General features: G+C 31.8%; 1 pseudogene; it reads right to left on the bottom strand.

Annotated features, from left to right (window-relative positions):
- Nucleotides 1-5,079: 5,079 nt before the first annotated feature.
- On the bottom strand, nt 5,080-11,014 carry LOC112740332 (SKP1-like protein 1B; annotated as a pseudogene).
- Nucleotides 11,015-11,418: the final 404 nt, after the last annotated feature.

The raw sequence follows: 11,418 nt of genomic DNA, 5'->3' as shown, positions 1-11,418 counted from the left end.
TTCAATGCGTTGATACTTTAGTTAAAGACTGTAGCCATCAGATGACTGAACTTGGGAGATTGCAATACCGATGCAAAGTGAGAGATGAAGTATGGTTATGTTTAGAAATTCTTTAGATTGATTTAAAAAGAATATCTCGTTATAAAATGCAATGTCAATTGGCAAGGGAAGAGACAAAATAATACGGATGTTCACCTTATATTTTATGGAACCCAGGACAAGATGAAATTAAAGAAAGTGACTTATTTTACCTTAATTTAATTGTTTTATGCAACAGTTAAGGGAATTATTTTATCTCTTTTGTTCACATTCAAATTTTTCAAGCTCAAACAAATTTCATTTATCAAAATTGAAAAAAATAGCTACAAAGTTTAAAAGTTTTTATATCTAGTAGTTTTAAAATTCTAATTTATAAGTTCACTAAAATAAAATGGGTGAAATCATAGTTGGATCTAAAATAATAAAAGTAAAATAAAATAAATATAAATATAAAATAAATCTTAAAATAAATATTAATAAATTGATGCATATTTGATTCAACTTGATTAATGAGAACGGTTTTAATGCAATTTGAAAATAGAAAGCATTTAATACAACTTGAAAATAGTTAGACGATTGGTTTTTCACAATCGTTAATTACTGTCTTGGTTAATTTTTAATGCATATCTTGAACAAATAGTTTAGTCATTTCTACAAAACTTTCTTTTTAATTATTTTAGATATTGCTATTGTGGGCAAATTACTTAAATGAAATAAACTAGGAAAATGTTTATTCAATTGCAACAATATATATTTGGTTACTTGTATGTCCTGAAACATATTTATATAAACCGTGGAACCCTCTCACATTTTAGCGTTTACACATAAACCGTAGTATCCTACCACGGTTTATGAAGAGAGAATAATAAACATAAACCGTGGTACCCTCCCACGGTTTATGAAGAAGAGACATACACGTATAAACCGTGGTACCTACCCAGGGTTTATGAAGAAGAGTGGTTCACATATAACATGTACTCCTCATCATACTTGTAATATTAATATGAATAAATATAATTTTAAAAAAATAGTATAAACATACAACTTGAGTATATATATTCTTTATCAGTAATTGAAATTTCACATTTTTTATTTCTCATCTTTGTTTTATATTTTCTCTAATAATAATAATAATAATAATAATAATAATAACAATAATAATAACACATATAGACAAACAATTTAGTATAATAGAAGTGCTAATAGGTTCCCTCTCTTATTTACTTTTATTTTCCATTTTTAAAGATAATGCCAACAAACATATATTCCTATATTTTTTAAATTAAACATATGGGAAAGTATGAGGAGCCAATGGAATATTTATACAATGCGTACAATGGATGTTTAAGGAGTATTAGACATATAACCATTAGTGTTACCTTTTTTCATTAGCTGAAGCTTTTGGGATGAGTGGTATCATGATATGGTATTAGAGTTCTAGATCCAAAAGGTCAAGAGTTCGATTCTTGCTGAACCCCAATATCAATTTAAACTTTTGGGAGGATGTTTATAAAAAAATATTGATACGACCAAGATAGTATAACTAACCTCTTCGTCGATATAACATACAAAAAATATATTTTTAAATAATACATATATATATATAATCAAATATTTTATATTTTTTAAGTATTAACGTGAGAATGTTACTTTAATATTTTTTTACATTGTACTCTTATTCTAGTACTCTCAATAATCTTATTTTTAATATTAATTTGGAATCTAACGTTTATGATTTTATTATTATCTATGATTAATTTTTTTATTTAATTTATCTTTTTTAATGGAATCATAGTCTATATTATAAAAAATTACACTAAAACATAGTATACGAGAATTACAATTATAAAAGAGAGTAATTGATAATAACAAACATAATACACAAAAATCACAATTATAAAAGTGTATAATGTCAAACAAACAGTTGAAAAAAATAAAAATAATAAATAATAGAAAAATAAAGCTCATATAAATAGAAATAACAAGAATTTTATAAATAATACAATAATATACATAAAGGATAAAGTTGGTAAAAAGTAAATAAATAGTTAGTATCCATGGCTAAAAGCCCATTAAGAAAACGCAGAAGTTAAAAATTGTTACTTCTTGTAAACGTGGTTTTGGTAGCAGAATTACTTTTGCGTTTATGAGAAAAAAAATTTGCCAAACCAAAAATTGAAGCTTTCAAGAAGTCTAAACGTGCTTCTTCCCTTTCAACGGATTTCCCAAACACACCCCAAATACCCTAAAACTCCCAACAATGAAATCCCCCAAAGGTTCCGCGGATTGCGTATATAATTATATATACATGTAGGGGTGGCAACGGGGTGGGTAGGCGCGGGTTTTTGCTCTACCCGACCCTGCCCCGCCCTACAAAACACCCGCATCAAACCCGCCCCGTCCTACCCGCGGGTTGTAAAATGTTAAACCCTAACCCGCCCCTATAATTATTAAATCCAACAAATAAAATTAAAATTTAAAAATTATATAACCACCATTTACATACATAATATAAATTAAAATAAAAATTTATATATGATATAATATTATTAATCATTTTACTAATTATTTTATATATGTTACATATATATTATATATACCGGGGCGGGTTTAACCTAAACCCGACCCTGCCCCACCCCACTCAAGAACCCGCCCCGTTAAAACCCGCCCCGAGCGGGTAGGGACGGGGTGGGTACCCGCGGGTTCGGGTAGTGTTGCCACCCCTATATACATGTGCCCATAAATCGTGGGAGGGTACCACGGTTTATGCCCAAACATCCTTCTTCATAAACCGTGGGTGGGTAGCACAATTTATGCCCCCATTGTGGCTTCCATAATCTGTGGTAGGTTCACACGGTTTCCTTATTTGATGATTTCTTTATAAACTATGGTAGCTTACCACGGTTTGTATATATTTTCTAAAACGTGAGAGAGTTCCATGGTTTATATAAATATGTTTCAGGATTGCCCTGCTATTATAATTAGACCAATTGGTATATGGATTTTTTTGTCTCACATAGTTCGTATCAAAAGATTTAACGAAGGGGAATAAACGTGCCTTCTTCAACTCCTTAGCGTTGAGGAATACAAGGTGATAGAATACAACGAAAGGATCCCTTCATTAGTCAATACTCAATAGCAATGATGCATGGGCATTGACACGGACACGGGACACGACACGACACTGGACACGCCGACATGCAAATTTTAAAATCTTACAGGGACACGCATATATATAAAATATAAAGTATTATTTAAATAAATCGTAATGATTTTTTGATATTTTATTGATATTAAATATAAATTAAATTTTTTAATTATTTTTAATGTCTTATTTTAATTATATCAAATATTTAAAATATTTTTTTATTTTAATAAATAATAGTATATACTATATCTAAATTTATTTTAAGAATATATGTTAAGAATAAGACTGGACACACTGACACGTGATGATATTTAAGTGTGTCCAAGTGTGTTCGAAGAAAAAATTTTTATTTTTTATTAAGACACGGTTGGACATAGCAGACACGGGTGTCAAACGAGTTTCAATAAGTATCATATCTGAAATGTGTCCGACACGCCGTGCTTCATAGCTCAATAGTCAATAGCATTCGGATCCCTTTTATTACATATAATACTTCTACAATCACTTGCCAGTTGCCACTCGGTTGTTCTTCCAAAGATGCTGCAAATGTATAATAAGAATACAGCGGTGCCCAAACACCACGAAAGAACAACCAACAAAGTAGAGGAACAGAGAAATCAAACTTATTTGAAATACTTAGACGGCGCTAATAGCTCCAGTCACCATAAGTGATTAAGATCGAGCTTTTTATAAAACCCGGGGAGTACATTAAAATACGAATGAATCCTCAACATAATTTAAGTTCAATCTACTAATAAAAATTAATAATTTAATCGACTTATTTAATATCATAAAATTAGATTTTAATAGTTAAAATATTCTTTGAATTAAGCTCTACAATCAAGCAAAATAATTAATCAAATCTAACCAAATTGTTATAATCGTTTTTCACATCATGCGCTCCTTCCTTTTCCTTCTCCTACCTCTGCTACTTTTTTTTTCTTTCTACTTTTTTTTCATCTTTCTTTTTTATTATTGTCATCACCACAACCTTCAGCTCATCCTCCTCCTCCTCCTCTTTCTTTTTTCATTTGAATTTTTTCGAACTCCTCCTTCTTTTTCCTCCTTTTTCGTCATCATTATTATCAACATCGTTTTCGTTATTGTGATCAAATTACTTATTAATAATGACGACATATAAGCAGTTCAAAACAAGTATAGACCAAGTGTCCCTTATTTAAATCCAGAATGCACCGAAATTATTTAATGATGACAACACACAAATAAACTTCTACTCTTTGTTCATTATCATCATCTTTTTTTATTCATCTTCTTCTTGTTTTACCTTCTTATGATTCTTCTTGTTTTATCATCTTAACAAAAATAAAAGAAGTACATAACACTATAAAATCATTAGAAAGAGGAAGAGAAAAAAAAAGCAACAAAAATAGCAATAAAAGAACAACAATAGAAAATAAACATGCAAAGAAAAAAAAATGGGAAGAAAAAAAAAAGAGAAACGCAATAATGTTTATATTAGTAGGAATAGTTGAAGTGGGTAACAAAATCGTCGGTAACGCATATAAGTACCTAAACAAAATCCATAGTCAGAGCCGCCTTTAGCAGCTAGCACATAAATTACTGGTAGGCGATCCCTATAACCATGCAGCTGCCACATTGGCAATTTGGCATGACTAACACAAACAGCCTTCGATGATTATTTTTTTTTGTGACTACCTTCGATGATTATTTAACAGCGCAAACGAACATTAAACATATGTCACCACTTTGTGTTGAAAATTAGAAACCAGATGTTGGCAATGATTGGATTATCAATAAGTAGAATCAACCAGAATTCACCATTTAAATATTTACTTACATTCAAAACGTGCCCTAAGGTTCATTAACGAAGATACATCTGATCCGTGAACCTCAACGTAAATAGTCAGAAAGATAGAAGGCAAACAACCATAAGCATAGGATCAATGCACATGGCAGATCTTTGACAAGCAAAACAAAAGCATAGGCATAGATCTATGTTGAAAGACGATGTTAAAAAGCTTAACAAATCATTCAAATGCCCATTGGTTTTCCCGACGAACTTCCTCCTCTTCCTCCGGAGTGAAGTCATTCTTGATGTTGAAGGTCTTACGAATTTCCTCGGGAGTCTTCCCCTTTGATCATGTCTGCCACGGTCTGGCATGTGAGGTCCAGCACGCTCTTGATGTTCAAGTAGTTCGCAGCCTGAAAAGAACAAATGTTACAAGTTACAACACAATGCAATTGCAAAAAACTAAAACACCGAAAAACATATCTCATATGCATACTTAGTAAAACCAATCAAAACATTGAAGCAGGGAAAAATGCAATAACAATAAGCAATTCTGTTTGTGAATACAAACCACCAAATACTAACAAGAATCTATCTATATTTATATCTATATCTATATAGGAATTGATGAAACAACAATTAATGCACTAAAATTTGTGGCTATTATGCACAAAAATTCATGTAGTGTGAAAAGCAGTGTTCAAAACAATATATAGTACCTATACATCAATGCAATTTTTAACATAGTTGTAGCTTTTGAAGCAAAAATCAACAACTGAAATCACAGTCTCTTATACAGACAATTAAATATAGACACAAGCTATGTCTTCTAACCCTACAAGATAAGAAAAATAACGAACCCTATTCAGATCAGAATCAACCATGACCACAAAAAAAAAGAACATTCAATATCTCAAGAAACTCATACCACAGAGAAAGGTTCACAATGCTCAACACTATATATCATCGATAATCATAACAAGAAATTAAAATTTGAAAATAAAGTAAAGCAACATCGACACAACAAAAAAAAACTAGACAATTCCACAATTGCAAACCAGAAACCCTAATAGCCTGTTTGGACACCTTTAAATGATGGAATTAGAATTCAATTCTATCAAAAAATGAATTCCTAAAGAAATGGAATTCAATTCCATAGTTTGGAACAACTAACTCATTTAATGAGATAGAATTGAATTCCATTGTTTGGAATGCCTTGTTGATGAATTACATTATTTTTCTAAGACATTTTACCCCTCAATAAATATTAAGTATAATTTTATTTATCAATTAAATTAGATAATATAATTATATAAATCACTTATAAGTAAAATTGGTCTAAAACAACCTCACCAATTAGATCCATCTCACCCATGAAATCATGATAGGTAAAATTTTTTTTAAAATGAGAAATTTAAATTATTTTTTTAAAAAAAATCAACATCTCATAACTTTTTCATTTTTTTGCTATAATCTTATTTGTGTGTGATTATGACACTCATTTGATATGATCATGTTTTTGTTAAAAAACAATAAAATTAAAAATGAGATAACCCCATAAGCCATAAACATAATAAAGTTTAATTTAAAACAAAATACTCATAATCCATATCAATAAATCAACCTCACATGACCCTCATAAAAGTTTTGAGTTTTCATCATGCTAAACATAACATAAAAGTCTAAATAGTAGAGATTTCATCATACTAACTATAACATAAAAAAGGAACATTAGTTTAAATCTAAAAACATTGCCACAAATTTCTAAAACTCAAAATCCATTTTTTCCCTCAACCATTCAAGACGAAGCTCTTCCGGTAAGCCAAAAAATACTCCAAGAAGAGTAGGATAAGTAACAAGCCATTCAAGAGCTTCACAAAATGAGCGGCCCTGCAAACCTAATTTAGTTAAAGCTTCCCTCATATAAGATGTCTTCCAAACTTCAGGATGCGAACTTATGATAGCATTTGCAATATCTTTCATTGCCATAGTCATGTCTTTCATATCTTGGGAATACTCGTCTATTATTGCCACTTTTCTTTTTTTTACCTTTAGCAGATGAGGTATTAGACACCGATGGAATAGATGATGGTGGAGCTTGTGAGGTTGGGCTTGCTGGCATACTTTCATAATCAAAGGGATTAAAATTCTCCAAATGCACCTCATTGTTTGCTTGCATTTCATCAATGTCATCAATATTAACGTGTGTATCTTCCTTTTCCCATCTTCTCACTTTTTGTTTACCGGTCTCAACCCGCATTCCATTTGCTATATCTTTATCATAAATCTTTTTAAGAATTTTCAAGTGATAAAGATGTTTTCCTCTAATAGCTTTAAACTTAGGATTTGCCTATACAAAAATCAATAAAATAATTCATATCAAAATATCAAATAAAATAAATAATATTAATATTAAAATATACAAATATATATATAAAAAGAAAATATACATACCGAGCATAAAGATTTTCACACATCAGGTGTAGCTTCAAATGTTTTGGTTGTATCATTCCATCCTACCCCGCTCTTTTGATTAATTTCTTTTGCTAAAACCATTTGTTTCTTGAGAGTCTTCAAACGATTTAGAACTTTACTCTTATTAATGCCCACAGAAAATTTCTCATTAATTTCCTCCACCACCTTTCTATAAGATTCAGCCGAAAAAGCTCTATCTTCCTTTTGACCTTTATTCTTTTGCTCCTTAAGAACTTCAAGCATTAAGCCATCCATTTCCATGGTCCATTTAAAGTAGGTATCACACTCATTTTTTCCTTCAACATCACTAACTTTTTCGGAATCCATATCACAACCTATTGTTATATCACAAGTAAAAAAAGTAGAAGTACAATTATCACAATAAATCTAAATTAAAATAATAAATAACAATTTATTAAACAAATACATTACATAAAATTGAAGTACTTAACTTATTTCACAAATAACAGGAGTATATGATATATGTAAATCTAACTAATACATAAACTCATGTTCAATTCAAAGCAACCAGAATAAACAAATGTTCACACGTACACAAAATAATAAGAAATTAATGTTGTCTACGAATATAATCATTCCACATTTCCGCGGCTATAGTATCCCTCAAAATCTCTCCCCTTCGTCCATCTTCCCCTCTAGCAATGTTTTCACGACTTGCTCTATCTTCAGGTACATTATTCATTAGATCTCTATCAACTTGTGCAATAATTTCTTCATCAGGATCAAAATCCATTAAGAAATTATGCAAAATACAACAAGCTATGATGATTGTGTCTACATTATATCTAGACATCTCTGACAGGATTGGAAATCTATTCTTCAAGACACCAAAAGCTCTTTCAATTGCATTGCGCAATGAAGAATGTCTTAAGTTAAACAACTCTTTTGGATTTTCAGGAGGATGTCGAGAATATTCCCTTAAATAATATCGAGTACTTCGATATGGAGTGATGAACCCCGACCTCAACATATAACCAGCATCAGCTAGGTAAAATTTACCTAAAACAAATTGTAAAATACATATGTAAATATTATAAGCTTTTTAAAAACATACAATAACAACAAATTTATATTTAGAAAAATGACAAAATACCTTGAGGAACATTTAGATTATCTTCATTAATAATTGCATTTTCTAAAATTCTTGAATCTGAAGCGGAGCCCTCCCACCCAGGTAAGACATAAGTAAATTTCAAATCAAATGTGCAAGCTGCCAATACATTCATGGTAGGAAAACCTTTTCTTCCTCTATACCTTGACACATCTTCTTTAGGAACCTTAACTCAGATATGTGTTCCATCCAAAGCACCAATAGAATTCTAAAGTTTCAACATAAATTAATAGTTACGACCATGTGTTAGTACAAAAATTTATTAAAAAGTTTACATTTATACAAAAATATACCTTGAAGTAAGGATAAAATTAAATCTTCCTCCACTATTGAATATTTCGGGTGGGACAGTTGAGCCGTTCACTTGAACTAAAAATTGATCCTCTAAGGTTATTATAGCTCTAAGGACTTGGTGAAAATGTCGACTAATAGTCTCAGTAAACCGACGAAAGAAAAAACCTTCTGCCCGAGTACTTGAATGACCACTTAAAATATGTAAAAACTTTGCCACTTGCTCTTCAACAATACTATATTGGTTATCTCTAAAAAGCCATCGTTGACGAAGTATTGCAACTAATCTAGTGAAAGCATCATAACTCATATGTATTATAGAACGTGAGTTATAATGTGTTTCTAATTGAGCAATCAATTCTCGACGTATTTGTTCTCTACTATGATGTTGAGATTGGGTGATTGATCTTTCAATACAAGAAATTTGCCGAATCATATATCGCATACAAGCCAAATAGCCCGCAAAAGTGACTATGGCTAAAATTGCATTTATTTCAGATTCTATCATATTAGATACCTACATAATATCAAAGTAATAAAGAAACGGTATGTTGATGATAATAAAGAAACGGAATGACATTGCATTGGATAGGAAAATGATACATGTTTAAAGAAAGAAACTTAGTTTCCTCTTATACCTAAAAGAACCATCGCATGAAAGGGATGACATCACAATCACAAACCCATACAAAAGCCTTGAAAATTAATTAATAGTAAAAGGCTCAAAACAAAATAGCCATTCCATCCAAATTTGTAATCCATGTGTCAAAATATCTTTCATCGAGAACGGTTCTTTTAACATGGGAGCAACAAAATAATCTATAATGAAATAGCCTGTGATTTACATAAAACAATATACCACACTATAACAATCACCAAACAGTAGTAACAAAACCAATTATACATGAGAACCGCGGGATAAAAATAAAATCATAAGTTGTTGTGGGTATGAGCATGAAGAAGTGATCAGTCATCAAATAGATTGGAATCGCGTGCTCAAAATAAAAACAAAGATCGAAGATTATGACCATCAGCAACAACAAGCCAAAAAATCATGACAATTTATGGAACTAGAAATCAAATTAGACATTTCATCAAACAGATTGTGCACATTAAACAAATACACAAATCTAGAGTATAGGTAACAAATTTTTGCCAAAGTAATCAACATTCCCCTACCTCTAATTCCAGCTCCTAGCAATTGACAGAGTGAAGAGTTTGCGTTGCTCGAAGAGGAAGGCTTCACGGCACTGCAACAAAGAGCTTGCACCTTGTCAGAGAATGGTGAAAGTAGCGAACAACCCTGACGAACACGAACAGGGCTTCACGGTGTGCAGCTTCAATCCTCCAACAAATAAGCAAAATAGGGTTTAAGAAAGTGAAGGGATTATGGAATATTATAATTTAGACAGGGGTATTTTTAATATTGCACAGTTTAAGTGAGATTTAGGTGAGAATTGATTTTGAAATCGGACCAAAGTAGGTCTGATTTGTAAATGGGGGTAAAATGAGAATTGGAATTCTCACCGGAATTCAACTTCATGTTTTTTTTCTATTCCAAAGCAAGGAATAGAATTCAATTCATCTATGATTTCAAATCAGATGCATTCCAAATAGGCTGTAAATAACCATAATAATTGCATAACCACAAATAGATACAAGTCCAGAAATGGAGAAAACGGAAAAAAAAACCAAGAAATCAGCATAGCAAAAAATTAAACAACGAAAAAGATAAAGAAATAGAAATAGAACAGACCAGGATGAGATCGAAGAGGGTGGCTTGGTCAACCTTGACGAAATCTGCGTCCCAGGTCTTGAGGTCTTCCTCGTTGGGCCTCTCTTCGGCGTTTGCAGCCTCGACGTGCTTTTTGCAGTACTCGATGACCTTCGCAAGGATCTTGCTTGTGACGTTGGGAAGAGGGATGCCGCTGTCAGCGCAATTGTCCTCGATCATGTGCTTGATCGTCTGCGATTCCAGCGCCACCGCCTCGTCCACCTCGAACGCCTCACCGTCCGAGCTCTTGAGGGTGATCTTCCTCATCGACGACATGATTCAAATGATATCAGAGATTGATCCTTTTTTCTCTTTCTCGTTCCCTTTCGCTGTGAAAAGGTAAAATCCCTAACCGTAGCTTTTCATTTTTGTTTTCGGCCCCTTATCTCTGATTCTCGATGAAAATCAAGGGATGGGGCTGGGCTTTGGTTTTATAGAGCGGAACTAGAAGCATCTATCTTGTGACGTTTGGGTTATCCAATGCATCATGCTGTGTTACAAAGGGTGAGAGAGAGAGAGGGAGAGAAAATGTTCGCGTGTATTCAACATGTATGAAATGATATAGGAAAGGAAAATGATCATGTTGTTAAGAGTACTTTTGTCTTATAGTGAATCATGAAATGACTAAAGTGTTTATTATTGTACAAATGTATTGACGTAATTAATCTATGGAACTGAACTTGGTTGAGTTAATACTCAAATTCGTCCCTGAAAGATACCTCTATCTCCATATTAGTCCCCGAAAGATAAAGTTAATCAAAAGAGTCCTTGAAAGATACACGACTGAA

Source organism: Arachis hypogaea, chromosome 14, assembly GCF_003086295.3.
Source record: "Arachis hypogaea cultivar Tifrunner chromosome 14, arahy.Tifrunner.gnm2.J5K5, whole genome shotgun sequence".
Classification (NCBI taxonomy): domain Eukaryota; kingdom Viridiplantae; phylum Streptophyta; class Magnoliopsida; order Fabales; family Fabaceae; genus Arachis; species Arachis hypogaea.
This window is presented reverse-complemented; position numbering and strand designations above follow the sequence as displayed.